This window comes from Ixodes scapularis, unplaced genomic scaffold, assembly GCF_016920785.2.
Source record: "Ixodes scapularis isolate PalLabHiFi unplaced genomic scaffold, ASM1692078v2 PGA_scaffold2__306_contigs__length_199485367, whole genome shotgun sequence".
NCBI classification, from domain to species: Eukaryota; Metazoa; Arthropoda; class Arachnida; order Ixodida; family Ixodidae; genus Ixodes; species Ixodes scapularis.
Window position 1 is genome coordinate 106,982,352 of NW_024609857.1, and position 18,791 is coordinate 107,001,142.

Consider the following 18,791-nt stretch of genomic DNA (forward strand, 5'->3'; position numbering starts at 1 on the left):
CTGACAACGAACAGGTCACATGACGTATTTACTTGATTTAATCCGACGTTACCCCCCCGGTCGAAGACGGTAGCGTGAGTCATAACTCCGAAATAAACATCCCGCTTTCGGAACACGAGTTCTGACGTCATCGAGTGCGCACGAGTAAGTTTTGAAAAGCCACGGTACGAAACCGTTACTCCGGAGTCGGATTGAGTAAATTTTGGAACAGCCTTTTGTCATCACTCCAAGTGCTTGCCTGCCTAGTTCCTTCCGCTCTCCCGGGGTGGCGGTCCCGTCGCACGCGTCTAGTTTCCTCCGGCTCCTCGAGGAGGCGGGGGGGGGGGGGGGGGGGGGGGGGGGGGGCTGGCGATAGTCGTCCACTCGAATGTCGATAAAAAGGCAGAAGAACAAGTTATCTTTTTCATTTTCAATTTCACTTGCCTCTTTGTAATGCGGAGGCCACGTATCATCCGGTCACCCTAAGAGCAACGCGCCTACGAACAGCAATGGCGGGAGCGGCAACGAGAGTGTTGCTGCTCCCGCCATTGCTGTTCGTAGGCGAAGAAAACATTACCATTTGAGTCATGTGATAAAAGGGTTCCCTGGTTATTCACTTTCACAGAATGAAACGGCTTGTAATAAAAAAAAATCGTTTCCCTTGCCGGGGTTTTGTGTGACCACCGACTGAGATCGCATTATTTTGTGTGATTTGATTTTTTTTTGACAGTTCACTGGTGACTTAGCTGTGTATATGCCCCCAGTGCGGTGAAAGACCGGGTTCCTTATTTTTTGGCTTGCACGTTTTCTAGAGTGCAAGAGCACAGTTATTCTATTAGGTGATTTTAAGTGCGTTGTCATCGCAGGAGATTGAACGACGTCCCGGTAATGCACTCGTAGAAGTGTAACACTTCTGACATCATTGCTGAGAGATTATAATCCAATAATTGCAGGCATCATGAAGAACGACACTGGCGAAATGCGATTAATTTATTTCCAAGCGTCGTGCCATCTCCGCTTGGACAGAGCTGTTAACAAAGTTCCGCAAAACGCCTCTGTTTTTTTTTTTTTTTTTTTTTTTTTTTATGATTTTATAATTTGGCGTTCGATCGCTAAATTTGTGTCCCAGAAGGCCAAGTTTGATTGGGGGCTCTGGAGGCTGAATACGAAGCAGCTCAGATGAGGCTTTTCTTGAAGCAGTAGACGAAGTTTTGAGAAACTTTCTTGAATGCGAGGAAAATGACGTTATTGGGGTCTGGGAGCTATCCAATTAGGAAAATAGGATGATTGCGATTGAGTGATATTCCTTGTTGGCATTCGCGGCGGGCTGCGGGCAGCGTGAGTTGATCGGCAACTTACAAACGCTCTAAAGGGAGGACAGCGAGAGGGCTGGTGTAGGTCTGAAATACCTAGGAAATGTGAAAGACCGACTCGAAGAGTTGGTTTCTTAGGTTTTTATAAGATAGGCATTTTAACAATATCAAGATATAAGGCATTTATTTGATCGTCTGAGACAATACATTCTGTTTGACTGTCTATAATGCGGCAATATAAGCAGCGCAATTTTATAGAGTGCCAAAGTGGCATACAAAGACTGTACACTACTAGTAGACTGATTGTCAACAAAGACTGACCGAGGGGAGAGGTACTCGATCGTCAGTGAGGCAAGGCTGCCCTTTCTTGTTTTTCCTTTTTAAACGTTTATGCAGCTTTTGTGCCTGAACCTTTCGAACAGTGTCCAGTGTAATAGGTTTTGGTTGGGCGACGCGGGAAGAAAAAAATTAGCTACAGCAATTATATTGCAGTTTTTGTAGTGTAACGAAGGTATTTTTAATTGCGACTGTGGCACTGGTGAAACGTTTTTCAGCGGCCAGAGGCGCTACCGTAAATAGGAAACAATGACGCGGGTTTTGGCATAGGGCGTCTTCCACAACACCTCCAGTTTCTAAAGGCGTTAGCTGGGTCCCTGGGGTGTGCAGATACCTCGGCGTGCCCTAATCTGTTTTCGTGAAAAGAAATAATTTTGTCGGTGTCTCTTCGAAATCCAGAGGTGTGCGTCTCGGTATAAAGGTCGCGACCTGTTGATTTTCGTTTGAGCGAGAGTGTGTCACATCTTTCTTACTGTCAAGTGATGGTACGTGCTACTAGACTTTCGCTGTGCCTCTATGAACGTCCAAAAGTTTTATCGCTTGTTCATTACATTCATCTGGAAATAATTTTGAGAGCTAATGAGGCGCGATAATTTCTTTCAATCTGTACGTGACGACGAGTTAGGGGCTGCCACATTTGTTTGGTTAGGCAACTGGTGTCACGTTTTATTTTAATGCCATACCATCAGTACCCACATCGCAGCGAAAAGCTAACAGCATCTGTCTGTGGACAAAACATTGGAAAGTAAAGCGCGCCCCGTAGAGTAAAGGAGTGTAGTGAAGGACAAAGGCGAGAGGGAGGCGACGTCATGGTCTGGAAGCCCATGTGCGCGGTTGTGTGCAGCGCGTATGCCTTGATTTGTGCTAGAAACTAAATTAAAGGAATATGCATTGGTTCATTCTTATGGAATGCGTTAGCATGTCTCTTGGGAAACGTCACACACATCCTTCTTTGGGAAACGCTAACACTGACCCCGTAACGGAGCCAAAAATTGGCAGCAACAAATCAAGCAAATATTAGAGAAAGCCAAAAGATAAATCCTAACAGAAAAGTGAAGGGGGCAGCGTTAGCTTCTCCCAACGGGGCACGTTTGTGGCGTTTGCCAATGATCATGCTAATGCATTCTAGACCCTCCAATGAATATTCTTTTCTTTATTTTTTTGTGTGTGAGAGAGAGAGAGAGAGAGAGATTAGAAGCACTTATTTCCACGGTATGCCACCGAAACTGAACTGTCGCCTCATCGTTCAACTTTCCTTTTGCCATCTTGTGGCGGTATGCCACGCGAGTTTTTGGTTTCCAGAAAAAGGTTGTTGGTGCATTTCAGTTTTTCTCGACACGTTTTTCTTTAGACTATTTGCTGGTGTAAGCAATGAAACTTTAAAACGTGATTTGGTGATAAGCCTATTTCCTGCACTACTTTACAAAAGTAAAGCAGTGCAGCGCGAGTCACAGCGTGTAATAAAACAAGTAAAATTTATGTGTATTCCGCCGTCTATTAAAACTCCTTTTTCCGTGGCAATACTTTTTTCGCGTAGCTGTTTCGTAGAGAAAAGAGCGTATATGTCCCTTGGTCGGAGGTGTGGCTGTTAGGTAAGCAGCCGTAGACTGTGGATCACGCTTTCCTTTCCTTTGTGATGCTGCCTTTTTATTTTTGGACTGCAGCGCTCGCTAAGAAAGATCCTTGTATTACGTTACCTGAATGTGAAGATCACCGTATGCCTTACGACTTGCTTTCTTATTCTATGGCTGTGCAGTATTTGCCGGTCGAGTATGGTCATCAGGCATGCCAACCCAAACGCTAAAGAAATTGGATTCAATCTTTTCTTTTTTTGTGAAGTATGCTGAAGGTGTTTTCCATTCGCGAGCCAAAGCCTCAATGCCCACGTTTATGAAAGTTCTGTTTGATTGAGAGCATTTTAACGTGTGCTGCACAAGTGTTCCAGTTAATTTGAGTGTGATTTGACATGCATTCTCGTTTTTATTTAAAATTAAATCACAAATATAAAGCCGTGCTGGCTCCAAGGAAAATTGCAAGCGCAGGTTTTCACAGATCGCGGGTTCGGATCCCGGCCGAAGTAACCGCAAAATAACGGAATCGTATTGTGAAAAAAGGATCCGTGTAGACTAGACTTCGGGTGTACGTCATTAGATTCTCAGGTGATCGACATTAACCCTCAACCCACCGCTGGGGCGTGCCAGATGCCCTTTGTTGGTTTGGCACTTCAACCCCCCCTCGCCCCTTAATATGACTTCGACGCATTGTGTGTTCTGGGGGCTCATAAAAAACACCCAGCGCAAAATTTAATTTCTTTGTACCACAGAAAATGTTAAAAAAAAACATTAGAAACGAGCAGTATTAAATATTGCCTTTTTACATGTCACTGACACTGTATCAATTATTTTAACAGTAAAAGCTGGGAGTTCAAGCGTACTGTAACTCGGAAGGTTTTATAAAGCCTACATTTGATAGGGCTAGCCTTAAAATTTTCATAGCTATGTGTCGTATTCAGGATGACGTCACATTGTCATGTGGGTCCCTGTGCATAGGATATATAGCCCCCTGACTTTACCTGAAACTGTGACGCCACAAGACACCGTTACGCGTCATGACACCATGACGCAACTGTACAACATGACGTAAAGTGACAGTGTAATGTCATGGTGCTACGTGATGTTACCTGACGTCATGCCACTTGGCGGTGTGACGCCAGGTGAAACTTTGAACTAACCTCGTGGTGTCATGTCTGGGGACAACGTGTGACACAGCGACGTCAGATGACATCATAACGTGATATTGTGACGTCACCTAACACCATGATGTGACGCGGCACCACGATGCCACTGTGTCACGTAACACTGTGCCGGATTTATTTACAAATTCCTCTCAACCTAGCTTTAAGATCTCCTTACATTGCCTGCAAAAGGAGCAGCACGAAGGCCCTACCAACGGCATGCCTGTGGAAAGTGTACAAGACAATACCAATCTTGTTTGTTCTATGAGTGATCGGAACACGTTGCTATTTATGTTTTCCAGACTATTATTCTCGCTACTATTGCCACGAATGACAATTGATGAGGCGACGTAAAGTAAACGTTCAATGGGGCGAACTTGAGCCCGAATCAAAATAGAAGGCTACTTTGTTTTGTCCAGATGAAAGAGGTATGTTTTGAACGACCGAAAGAAATTAAACGTTCAATGGGGGGAACATATGCCCAAAACAAAATAGAAGAAAGCTAGCAACGCAGGAGATCATATCGGTTTAACGGCAGGATCGAGCGCTGGGACCGGACTGGGCATGCACAATGGCGCTGTTAGGAGGGGGTTGGGGGGAGGGGGGGGGGCGGGGTTGTCGTGGCGGGCTATCAGAGAGGACAAGGGGGATGGGGGGGGGGGTGTCGCAGGTGCGGCTGACCCTAGTGACGCCACTCGCAAGACAAGGTCATTCTGGCCTCCTTAACTTTTAATCTCGATGCCATTAAACATGAATCTTACAGATTTACAAAGAAACGTTCCTTCTCAGTGATGCACGTGGCACTATAACATCCTAATTCTCTAAAGCAGAAGCTAATCAGCGGGAACGCCATTTAAACATCTTACTCTTGCGTGACGTGCTCTCACTCAGACATTTTGATTTACATTGCTAGAAACTCAGTGATTCTCTGAAGTTTACAGTGCTTGATACGTCCAAGATATTACTTACGCCGTTATGTTGTCTCCAAACTGCACTAACAGTGGGTATGTACCATTCTCTTCCTTTTCCACTTGAGTGGCTTTAAAGCATTTGGAAGCACCGAATGCCGGGTCTTCCTCGTAGTTTCTATAAAGGATGTAAAAAGGCTCCACGAGCGGGTACACCTGCGTGATTGTAGAAAAGAGATACCAGAGGTGAGAACTTGGAACAAGGATTCCAAACGTTGCTCTTTTTGAACATGTTCACATGAACATAAGTGTGTTTAATCTAGGTCATGCGATTATAATTTTACACATAAAAAAACTTGAACCGCTATATAAAACGCTACATAGTGAACACACTTGCTACTTTTTAAATGAGTAACGCGCTCATTTGTTACGAGCTTTATGTGTAAATCATGTGAAACAATATATGTACTTTTGTTGCGCATGTTGTGAGTTACCAGAGCTCTCGTTTACTTCAAGCATCCGGCACTCGTCAACATAAGTCATGATTTATATTTGGGTTAATTTGCTTTTACGTGAGATCAACGCAATTTGGCGATACCAAGTAGTACGTTCACTAAAGTATATATATTGCTCGGAGCTTTTGGCTCACTCATATGCAGCCGACTGGTTAAGCCAAAAATCTAGGTAATTCCCTTGTGGTGCCCCTCTACTATTACTGATGTGTTTTGAATCTGGCTCGAATAATCTTTTTTAACCTGTGTTATCCTACGGTACGACAGACTTATGTACTTTTTAGAGATTTTGAAGAGACGAAGAAACTGACCCGTTATTCACCAACACGCTGTAGAGTCTATAGGAACAACCCCAGTTTGCCCACACGAGGTGTGGGCACTGCGTGTGTGCAAAAGCCACACACGCGTGAGGTGAAGCGTTTGCACATGCGCACTGGCGACAGCAGCACCTCGACGGCCACGCGACGTCCGAGGGTTGAGTTGGTCTCTAAGTTGCCCAGGGCAACTCCACTATTACAGATGACACGGTATTTCAAGTGCAGAAAAAAAAGAAGCATCGAGGTATCTAGGGTAACATTTTTAAAGCAAAAACGTCGTCGACCGCTTTTTCGCATTTTAGTTGCATGGTATTGGTGGGCACCAAATCGCACCACTCAGAGTAGTGCCCCAGCTTATCTTACAGCTTTGTGAGATATAAAAAAAACATGTTAATGAAAAGAAAAATATATTGCGAGTGCTTGTTTGCGTTAACAGTGTACCGCTATGTACATACCAGGCGTGAAACAGTGAGAAGGCGGCTAGACGACACGAGGAACATTACAGGTGCCATAGATGTTGTAGGGTATATGATTTTCCATGAGTTCTTATTGTAGACAATTCGTATCTGTACATTTTGTGAGCTAGATTGAAAGGTTTCAAAAGTGATGTTTAAAGGTAACCTCGCAGAAAAAGGCGTCACTCAGGCAGACATTTTGACGCAAACTGAACCAAGAAAGGCCCAGTTCAACCCAAAGCGCGCACTTGACCAGTCCCTAAATAGTCGTCACACAGGCGTGAACGTAGTTTGAACCAATGTGATAAAGCTTCATACAGCACCTCAATATACGTTATTCTTTTTGATTTGCAAGTATACTACGAATATATTTTTCTTTTTCAAGTGCAAACGAAAAGTTGTTCATGCTCAAACGAAGAAGTTGATAAAGAAACAACAGCTTTTAAGTAAATAAAATACCCTGACTGATAATGTGAAACTCGAAATACATTGTTACGAAGAACGCTTTTTAAGTTTATGTTTCACAGCTCACTCTCTTTGGCATTTTATATTTTATTCATATTACGCCATATGACGTTGAACAAATTGAAAATGCACATACCGTAGATAGATCTTGATACTTTTCGAGAACTGGATCGAGCACTGGGAAATTGAACGTCGCACTGGCGAAAGTGACGCCTACAAGAGCGAGGATCTGGAACAGACCAATAGACATTGTGGAAGTGGTATGAGGTCAGCCTGATCACAGAGCCGCGAACTGGGTTTTATGGTCGTTAGAACTATCGGGCTGTGTTTTATTCACACCCCTCGATTAGTTCCGCAGTTTAATTATTGTAATAATATTGTCTTGTTTATTGTGGTAGGGTATAATTACACATCGTGAGCACTGCTTTGCTAATTGCGTTGCGACGCAATCTGGGTTGCAGGAGAATCCTAGGTTTAATGTCGTGTGTTCGTGTATTACTACTGCGTTAAATACCCAGTAATGATACAATTTAAGTACCTCAGATATGACGGCTAATTTCGGAAGTGGCACCGGCGGGACCAAAACTTCGCACAAAGTTGCGTAAAACACTATAGAGAGATCCGCACGGCAGGCGGGTAAGAGTTAATGTGCGGTGGATAGAACTGTCTAATTGTTTGTGATATTTTGGCTCTTGTTACGAAGGGAGTGACATTGTTAATGCGAAAGTAATCTTAATCTTCGAGGGCTGAACGTACTGGCGCATTGTGATGCAATAGAAATAAAAAAAAACTGCTTTTGATTTCTATTATTATAAGAATGCGCTGCGCCAGGGGATCACCCACCCTGTCGTATGGATCTTCGGTGCTTCCGAAGCTCGTTATAGTGTTTTTCTTTTTTATTTGGTAACTTTATGAATCATGCGCGCTTCAGCTATTTTTAAAAATGGGCCATACTTCAAACTGTGGTAGAAGAGAACTGCGACGAACATAGCGTATAATTCAGAAGTGAATTTAAAGTACTTATTTATACATTTACGGAAATCGTGTGAACAGTACGAAGCAATGGAAGAAACTACTTGCTTCTGAAGCAAGCTTTGATTGGTCGCCGGGTTATTTTCTCCTCGAAAGAGTGCATGGTTTGTAGCCCTTCACCTGGAGCTCTAATAAAATTGACGGGCGTTGGTAAGTGCGGCGAAATTTTATTTCCGTAACAAATCAGCAAAAAAAGTTTAAGAAAAGGTTATCATGCCTACACTTGTTTGATTGTCTAAAATGTCCATAAATGCCACTCGCGCAGCAAGTTGAGAACTCTACCGAAGTAATGGAAACCAGTATGTAGACAAGCTCTGGAGGTAGAGATCTATATGGAGTTCTACCTCCATATAGAGCTGTATAATAAGGTAGAGCTTTATATGCTGTACCTCCATATTGTCTTCAGTTCTTACCGTCAAATATTTTTGTCACTCTCTCCTTTCAGCACTCCGCTTGGCCCCTAGGATTCATCGTTTGTAGAACGCCAGGTGCAAGCTTTAACATCGCTCTTGTCTTATCAGTTCTCCCTCATGGTGATTAATTGTCACACTATGGCTCCTAGATGCACAGCACAGGTCAAGTGCTTAATGCAAAAGTTCCCCGTTCCCTGGGAACCAGGGAACCACAGCCTGCATGAGGTGGCAGTCCTTGTTCCCCGACATTTTCTCTTGGCTCTTTGCGCACAGTAGTTCCGTTGCATCTACGCTCTTGCTCGCCTCCGCTACTACTCTTTTTAGCGCTGGAAGAGTCTTGTTCCATGACCTGGCTACCTTCCTCTGCCCGGCCATTGTGTCGACGTCGCCCGCCATCTCTGTTTTTGACTCCGACGAGTGTGTGTCCGTCGGCACCACCTGCTTCGCCTTCCTCGAGGAATCGGGGGCCACACCAATGGGCTTTGGGTCTTTCCCCGGCGCGACCTCCACGCTGGCGGCAGCAGATCCCTTGCCTGCGCAATTTTTGCGTCGTTCCCCGGTTGGTCCGGCGTCAACGTCGCAACCTGTTATGCTTAAACCTTGTCCATGATAAGTTCGTGACTGTCATCGTTGGCTCGGATTCCGCCATAACAACACCCGTATGTGGCTGTTCCATACCTCATTATTCCCGTGCAGATGACCGAGAAGAAACACTTCTCCGTAGGTCTAGAAGTTTCTGCTTATTGTTAACCCGAATTTAAAGGATAACAAAGCCAGATTGACTTCGCCTAATCAGCCTCGCGCTAGCTAACTCCAAAGCATTCTAGTTGGAATGTTAAAGATGACGAGACGAATGTAGCAGATATATTATAGCTACATTCGTCTCCTTATCTCTAACATTCTAACTATAATGTTTAGGAGTTAGCTAGCACGAGATTGATTAGGCAAGGTCGATACGGCTTAGTTATCGCGGTATTGCTGATTAATTCAGTGATTCACTTTCGCGATACCCAGTTGTCACTCCAACGCACCGTCGGTCGCTTCTTCCGCCAAGGACTTTCGATGCTGCTTTCTCGACGTTGATATTGCACAGGTTGGCGGATTTAAGCTTTATTTTCAGTTCATTATTTACCGCCTCTTGACCTTCATCCGTGCATTATCTGTTGCAGGTGCAGCGTGCAACACATGCAGCGTATTCCCACGAGGGCCCGCAGTGCTAGCCCCTTATTTAGCAGAAACAAGACTTTTGAAAATAATGGTGCCGCATGAACAAGACTCCGATGCGTCGGAAAGGCAGGTCCCCAGAGTTTTGCCCCCACCAGCCTTGAGCAAGAACAACCCGTCGATGAGATCAGCCATGACCACACATTCCGTCCTCATCCTACCGGTCGCTGCACGTACGCCGGCGTTCTTTCAGGGGTGAGCTTTTTTAAGACGTCGCGAGGACCGCCTCCAGCAGTACCGAGCGAGAGGCCCAATAGAACTCTTAGCAAAAAGAGGCCGTACTTTTAACGAAGTTGAAATATATTGAATATGAATATTCATTTTGTATTCATTGTTTATTATTTTGTTCACACTCAAAATACGCGCGTAAGGTATTCAAAATATATCATTAATATTAATCAGAAAAGAATTTGGATATACCAAAAATATCATTCCTTGCCCCTCAAGATGCCATTAATAAATTAGTAAAGTTAGTAAATGGTATCCCTGTGGCATTGGAAGATACTGCTAAATACAAGCCACAACCACATTAGAAACGAACACAAACAAAAACAAAAACACTGTGACGCACTGAACACCTGAATCCCTGTCCCCTTGACTGCTCTAGAGCCTTATATAGCCTACGTATTGAAGGTAATCATTTGGCCGGTGACATCCTTTGCACTTATTAAGGTTCCAAATATTTGATCATCTCCTCGGGTTTTTTTTAAAGGGGACGCAGTTTTTTGAAGTTCGTCGACGTTATTCCTTACTAAAAAGGATTGGTACAATAATAACAATTCGGCGCAGTCGCTAAAACAATATCCACAAAAACGGCTCCTATAAGAAATGTTATTGCTTCTCTGCATAGCACCACTCAGGACGAAGCGAGTCAAGCGGTTTCTTCTCTTTAAAATGGTTATTTTGCTTTTCTTTTCTAGTTGAATAATTGATATGGTCATTAACATCACTATATTAGAGTCACTACTCACATCACGTACAATGGTGAGTGTATACACATTCAGTGAACTAACATTGTGCTAACAGAACCACGCCAAAATTATCTGCTCACAGCACAAGAAGCTTTCCAGCATTAGCAAGCGTTGTGGTGGTAGTTACCAAACCCCGTTTGTGATTGGTGTGCAAGAAACTCATCAGATGTGCTCTTGATAGAAAAAAAGGAACAATAACATAAACTAAGCTGATTTATCAGTGCGATGCCGCACAACTTGGTTGACAAACAAATCAAATGTTGTATTTAGGCACTTCAGTGTACTGCACATCTGCTTGAAGTGAACTTCTGATAGGCCAAAGTATTGCTGTCAAAACATACTTAGAGTGCAACAAAACAGTATTTACGATTTCCAGGTATTTTAAGAGTATTCTGCAAATATTTTTGATCGCCGCATTTTATTAGGGCTGGAGTATATTTTGCATGAAATAAAAATAATATTTTAAGAAATCCATGTGCAAGGTATTTTGTGCCTAATAATTTAGTATTCACATATTGTAGAACGCATGAAGGGAACTTCAAATGTAGTTTAAATAAAGGTATTTTAAGAAGATTTTAAGAAAGATATTTAAGTACTAAGTAAAAAAAAAGAGGTGAATAGTTTTGCTTTGTTTTTTCTGCACTTAAAATTATGAAATGTACTTCAAATACACTCAAATTAGAATGTGGTATTTCAAAAGTCTTAGTTTTCGCTAAGGGAAGCGATGGACAGAATATCAGCGACCGTAGAATCTATACTTCGCGCTTGAAGGAACGGCCAGGCACTGTTTTGAGCATCAAGAGACATCATTCAACTGGTGGACCGCTTACAAAAATTCGCTTTAACAGATGTTCACCAGCTTACACCCTATTCAAAATAATTCTAAAGGGCCCATCAGCCTTGAAGGATTATGGGACCTCACAGGCCTTCAAAACCCTTCAAAAATACCCTTCAGGTATACCCCTCAGAAAAAAAACCTCCAGCCCCCCAGCCCTTCAACCCAAATCCCTTAGCCCATCAACCCTTTAGACGCCCAAATGACTGTGAACCATAGACAAAAATTCAGTTCAAAACGTTAGTGAAAATTTATTGCGGACTTTGAGTTTTACATGCGTATTAAAACTCAAAAAGACGGTAAAAACCAACGCTTCTTGAAACCCGGGCGCAAGCAGCTGTCGACGAAAGAGATCATATCAATTAGGAACAACTAACTTCTTTATCACAACGAAAAATATCTTTCAAAGTAATCACAATGCCGTTGTGGAAATTCTTGATGTACGGTAGTTCAGCTAAGAAAACGGAGCAGGTACACCTCACGTACACATACACAGTCCCAGTAAGCACGTTTAGCGAAAACCACGAACTCGCAAGCAGATCTCGTCACCGGTGAAAAATTCCGAGCACAGTCACGACTGCGTCCACGATGTCGTCGGGGCGGCGTCTTCGGCGTATTTTTCGCTCGCTGGATGCTTCCGAAGCCGGTCGGACGAAGAGGCGCAAGGAACAAGGCGAAACAGCGGCCGTCATCCACCGTCCCAAGACCCACAGTGCTATGATCCCGGTGCGCAGGCACTACATGCGGTGGGACGCTGATCGCGACTGCCAGGCTTGCTGCGAGTAGGCCGACACCGGATACCATCTCCTTGAATGCGCTGAACATGATGGCGCTCGAGCGGTGCTGAAGGCGGCCAACCCCGAACTGGGGTTCACCTGCGGAACCAAGGAAGAAACGGCACGGATTAAAACAGACCAAGGGGCGAGCCCTCAAAGCAGTGCTTACCTTTCTGGATGTAGGAAACCGGTGCGTTCCAGATCTCCATGGCGGTGAGAAACAATACGCCCACGAGCGGCAAGAAAATGGCTATAGCGGCCACCTGACTTCTTCGCCTTCCTCACACCACTCTCTCCCGCCGACCATTGGAGAAGCGTGCTGTCCGGAACTGGCGGTATTGCACCCTCTCCCCATTGCCGGGCGGAGAGAAGCGCAGTGTGTGTGTTTAGGCATTGTAAAAGGGGGGGGGGGATTTGAGTTGCCTGTTCGTGTTTTTGGCGACGACGAAAAAGAGAGGACTTCCGACTCTGGTGAAAAGCAAATGGTTTTGTTTATTTTTTTTTCCTTTTTGGGGACCGTCCCCCGCGGAAAAACCGGTTCCCGGCACGAGTCGCTGCCGCTTCGCCCTCAGAGCCTCCCCAGCGTCCCCAGCGTCTTGCCCTTTTTTATTATTATTAGTGCAACAAGTAAAGCTTGTTCGCCTCAAAACGCCGCTCGGCCAACAACACTCGGCCCGCGCCTTGTCAATTCTCCACATGGGCCAATCGAACCCGTAGCCCCCTTGGCGACCGAACACCCGGCCAGTGACAGACGGGTCGAGGAGCCCAGTTGTGTTTGATAGAAGAGCAGTAATCAAAAACTGACCGTACACATATACGATCGACATTCTCCAAATAATTATTTGTTTTCCCTTTTGTGAACAATACGTAGCTACGTTCTAATTTTGCGACATGTATTTTCTCCACCTAGGCCATGTCCCCACTGCCATCTCAAGAAGCCTGAAGGTTTCCCCGACCCCATCAGAAAAGTTCTTGACAGGCTTTCAGACATTTCAAGGCATCGTAAGAGGACTTCAGACATTTCAGGAGAGCCTCTGACGGCGCCAACGAACCCACCAGGAAATATCGGTGCACCTTTCAAACATCACAAGAATTCCTGAAGTCCCCTTCACACCCTTTAAAAAATTCCTGAAGTCCCCTCAGAGCGATTTTCAATAGGGCATTGACGGAAGAAGGCCGAAGACGTCCTTCGAATGCGAACTTGGGGCCCCAACGAAACGATCACGAGCTTCGTTAAGGACGTCTTGCTCCTGAGCGCCCATGCCGACCCTCAGGCGACGGACGAGAAGCTGCTGCAAGTCCTTATTCCTGGGGTGAAGAGCGACATCTTCGGCTTCGGCGTCCTCGTCCGCAACGTTCCAACGACACTGAATGGCTTTTTGCCGAAGCAACAAACATCGAGCAGACGCTAACGGCCTGAGCTCGGCACTGTGATCGGCTCAACAACGTCTTATCCCTGGAATCGTCCCGCTCCGAGTTAGGCACGAGCTCCGATGAGCTTCGTAAGATCATCCGCTATGTTGTGTACAAAAAACTCAAGAAAATGCTGCCTGCTGCCGACTCCCCGGTATCGCGGTCCATCACCGAAGTCGTGGCAGAAGAGCTTGAGGAAGCTCTCAAACCACAGGCTCCTGTCAACCCTGCACCGCTGGAGCAACCTACGCTCATCTGCACCGCAATGATCCGACAGCCGTCAATGGCTACGCACCCATACCAGGCCCCACTCGAACGTGAACCTCCAGCGACCCAGTGTAGCCGACGCAAGGCGAACAGGAGCCACGTATCTGGTCACAACAACTTGTACCTTGAAAGACCAATGAGTGGAGAACAGCCAACCACTGCAATCAATGCGACCATTGCGGGAGGGCGAGACGAGTTTACCAACGCTGAAACTTCCGCCAGATGGGCCTGCCAGGGTACGCGCCGAACGACACGCCGAACAACATCAACGTAGTTATCGACGGCCAGGACGCGAGGGCGATCATTGACACTGGAGCAGACTACTCGGCTCGCAGTTGGACTCTCTCTCGACGCCTTCGGAAGGATAGGACGCCGTAGGATGGCCAGCAGATATTAACAGCCGGAAGGTGCACCGGGCGCATCCAGATTCGTTTGAAAATTTGCCCGGTTGATTTTGTCGTTTACACGATTGTGAGAGCGACGTGATTCTCGGAATGGACTTTTTGTGCCTGTATTGCGCTGTCTTTGAAATTAGAGGAATCCAGTTGACGCGGCGAAAGCCTGTACTACCGCTGGAGAAACCCGACGTGATGTCAGTTGTAGTTCGGGTCTTTGCCGACAATGTGAATCTTCCATCACGGTGAAGTACTTTTGTGCCCATCGAGACTGATAGAGCAACTCGCGGCGAAGCTCTGATAAAAGGAAGCGTTTGACTTCTCTTGGGGAGAGGAATCAGCGTCACCCTGAGTGAGACGGAGATTAATATTGGACGTACCACGAAACTTTTGACAAACTTCTGGTAGGAGGCTCAACACCTTACGAAAGGTACCGTTTTCGGGCACATTGAGCGTCTTCTGGACCAAGCTGCGATCGCTGCAATCCCGGGGTAATTCTCACCAGCGCAGCACAAGCGCACACCGCCCTCTCATCTCGACGTATATTCCGAGCTCTCAGTCTCAAAACGCCATTAACTTATTCACGTTCCTGCCGAATTCAAGAACTGTTTTGCGACGTCGCCGACCGTTAGCCAAACAGCGGTTGCGAAGCATCGCATCGTTTACGACGACGATACGATCCCAGTCCACCAGTCGACGTACCATGTTTTCATAAAAAAGAAGTCATCCAAGAACATGTTCAAGAAATGATCGACGTTTACATTATCCAGCAGTCAAGCAGTTCGTGGGATTCCCCAGCAGTCCTGGAGAAGGAGAAGGACTGACTGAACATTCAGATTGCGCGCAGACCTTTGTCAACATAAGGCGAGTACAAAGAAGGACGTCCACCCGCTTCCCCGTATCGACGATACTCGACCGTCTGCTTTGCGCCATGGAGTACGGTGGAACGCCAGGGAACGCCATCTAGACGCTGCGCTTTCGAAACGTACGCATTCCATAAGATACACTCCAGCTGCCATATCAGCCGTGTGGCGCGTCGAAAGACGGGGGGCGAAACGTGGTGAGTGGGAGGGAGTGCTGCTCGTGCATGCAGCGTCAATGAGCAGTTCCGTAACTGAGCTAATGTAACAACATTGCTCAAAGCCTGAAGTATCGTTATATCTAACGTGAGGCCAGTTCAAACCCCCTCCTCCCTTGCCTCAAACGCCAACGTGTACTGGTTGACGACCTTAAGGCTAGCCCACATGGTGCGCTTTTCTCCGCGTCTGCGTCGCGTCTGCGCCTGCGCTTTGACGTCACTTCCGGCGCCGGGACAAAACGCAACGTTTTTTGGCGCATTCTGGCGTATCTGGAGGAGCCAGATATTTTGCGTCCACGCGTCGCGTCTCGCGCTGCGTCCAGAAGGCAACAACCAATGAACCGCCGTGTTCACTAGTTGCAAGGAGCGTTTGAATTTTCTCCGCTGTTTTCGCCACTGTAGGACTGTAGTTTTCGCCACGAACCTCGCGACAAAGGCGATAATAATAATAATAATAATATTTTTCATTTGCACATATTGCGATACCCACTCGGCAGCGTGCGAGGCTAGGCAAAAAGGTCGAGACCGTTACGCAGGGGGGCCTGCTAGCCCGCCGCAAAGTAGGGAAAGGGATACGGGAAAGGAAAATAAATAAAAACACTCAAAACAGAAAGATACACACACAAAAACGGGTAGCAGCCCTGTGCCATTCCAAGGCAGAGCGCACGCGCGCACGCACACACACCCACCCGCGCGCGCGGAGTTTACAAAATTTGCATGCTCGCGGCCTTAAATAAAAACGGCGTTTAGGCCCCGCCAACGCCAGCAGCAGGGCGAACATGGGTAGTTACGTCCCTCCCCCCGCGGATATCAGTTTATCATACCTTTTACACAAGTTCAGGGAATCCTCTCTGCTCCGCGGGAGAGGCTGACGCTGCTTCGGCGGAACAGACAGGACCTAGCGAAGTACAAAAGCGTCCTGCACTCTGTCAGGCCAAATGTAAAGAATACAAGGACACCGAGAGACAAAGGTACAAAATTAATACTACCGGCAACAACCGCAACAACGTAACCTCTATAGCGGCCAGCTGATGTTTTGGCGCGGGCGATGGTGATGCCAATGGCGTATCGAAACGTGGATGAGGCGTACGCACTAAAAAATATGAAAATTAGTGAAATTGAGCTTCAATGCGATTGCTGTAATAAAAATGAGTGCTTACTATTACTAAAACTAAATATTACGGCATGTAGCCATCATTTGCCGCGCGATTTCTATTTAATATTTGCTTTTGTTTCTTAAGCGCGTCTGGCTACGTTGGGCAGACGCTTCGGAAACGCAGACGCAAAGCGCTGCACGGTAGCGCTGCGTGTGGTTTGACTGGGCGCACGCGTCCTGCTTAGCGCGCGCGCCAAGCCGAGGCGCGCGTCTAGACGCACTGAAAAACGCGCCATGTGGGCTAGCCTTTAGAGCTCAAAGCGTAATGATAGGCCTAAAGTTAGGCCACAAATCAGGCCAGCGCATACCGGCGTCCCCTCCTCCCGCTACACCACCAGCAGTTCGGCTGGCTCCTTAGCAACGATGACGCCGTTGCAATGGGGCGACATGACGAGTCCCAGCCAATTGGAATTTAGGAGCCGTTTCCCGGCTTTGCTCAATGGGACAGTTTGACATTATCCTCATGACAATGATTGCGCAGCGGCAGCGATCGAAGAGGAAGAAGATTATGAAGAGGACGAGGTGGGGAGCGTGCGACCGAGCGGGAAATCGATAGCGGAGCACGGACCGCACCGGTCGGCCTGCAGATAGCTCAACAGCTGCCACGGTCAGCGAAGCGCTGAGTCCAGCGGTCTGGTCGACGGAACCTCCGCCGGACTCCGACACGTGTTAATGCCATACACAACTCCTGGCGAAACCTGCACTACGACCTGCAATCATCGAGGCGAAGGCAACCGCCTTCACGAGTACACGCCACTGAAGACTCGTCAGCCAAGGTTCACATCATGTGTCTATGACTGGACCCAACGTTAATTAGTGCTAAGAGGCGTGCCGGGATTTATTTATTGTACTTTCTCTTCTGCTAATTCTCCCTTTCTTCTCTGACGGTTTTACCTTTCCCTTTCTTATAATATTTCTTCCGCTCCTTTGAATAATATAACGTATTTCTCATTCCCAAAGTGCTCTTTGTTTTCCTCTTTCCCCAACGGGCGTGACACAGTTAATGCTTTCGGTTTATAAACGTTTCGGGCGCCTTACCGCAACCGTGAGCCTAGTACCTGCTCCACCAGTGGTAAACGTATTGCACTACTACGCTCTTCTGCAATCAAAGTCTTTGTGAAACTGACTGATTTAAAGGTTCTTGACGACGCTAAGCAAGATTTTTGTTGGAACCATATGTCTATTTTCAGTAACTAAAAAGTTAGTTGGTAATTTTTTATTAATTAGCGAACTAATAAATAAGTATTGCGCACTTTCTGATGTCCACTACCGCGAGTAATGCGGAACTTAAAATATTAACTTTTCACCCTGAATGCACTAATTTTAGGAATTTGTGTCACTCTTACTAGAAAGACCCTGCATATAATAAGTTTTGGTACAATGCGATTACTTTTTTTAGTTAATGATTTGCTATAGTGCTGTGGGCAATTGTTGCAGGTGGCACCACTGCTTTGCTGGCCAACCATCTTCATAACAAGGGTTGGATTCCCGAATGTTTTTCTTCTCCTAAACGCTTTCCAAGTGCGACGCAAAAAGGTGTCCCAAATGTTCGTACAATATAAGCTGCTTCGCAACGTGGCGCATAAATCCTTAAAATAAAGATACAAATAGAGCTATGTTAGTACCCATTGTTGCTTTTGAAATTATGGTTGAAGTTCCAGCACATAAATTTTAGATACAATCGGAGGTAATTACCAGGAAAGCGCAAAATGGGTAAACAAGTTGTCGCAATTTAAACATAACAAGCAAAGAGAGAAGGCAATGTCGTCCGGCGTACGGTTTCGCTGCCAAAATTTCCATTTTATGTTATGATAAATTATGAAGTTGATGGAAAATTAGTTCCAAAATTTATTTCAGTTCCTCCCCTATATTTACATTTTTATTGACCATACGTTTTGAACGTAATCGTTCGGTAGCCCTCTGTCTGGTTAGGAATGGGCTTCAAGCAAAAAAATAGTTACTCTAACCAAATATTTAACAAACGAAGGGTATCCATATTTTGTAGCGTCCGAGCTCCACTTTTTGGACGACGACGTTATTAGATTTTTGGGTTAAATCCCTATTTTTCGCTTCATTAACTATACGTTCAACGCTCGAACGTATCTGGTGCAGTTTCAAATCAAATCAAATCTTTTTATTCTCCAGATATCCTGGAGCGGAGCCTAGGCAAAAAGCTGTTCAAGAACAGCTTGACTGGCCTCAGGCTCCCCCG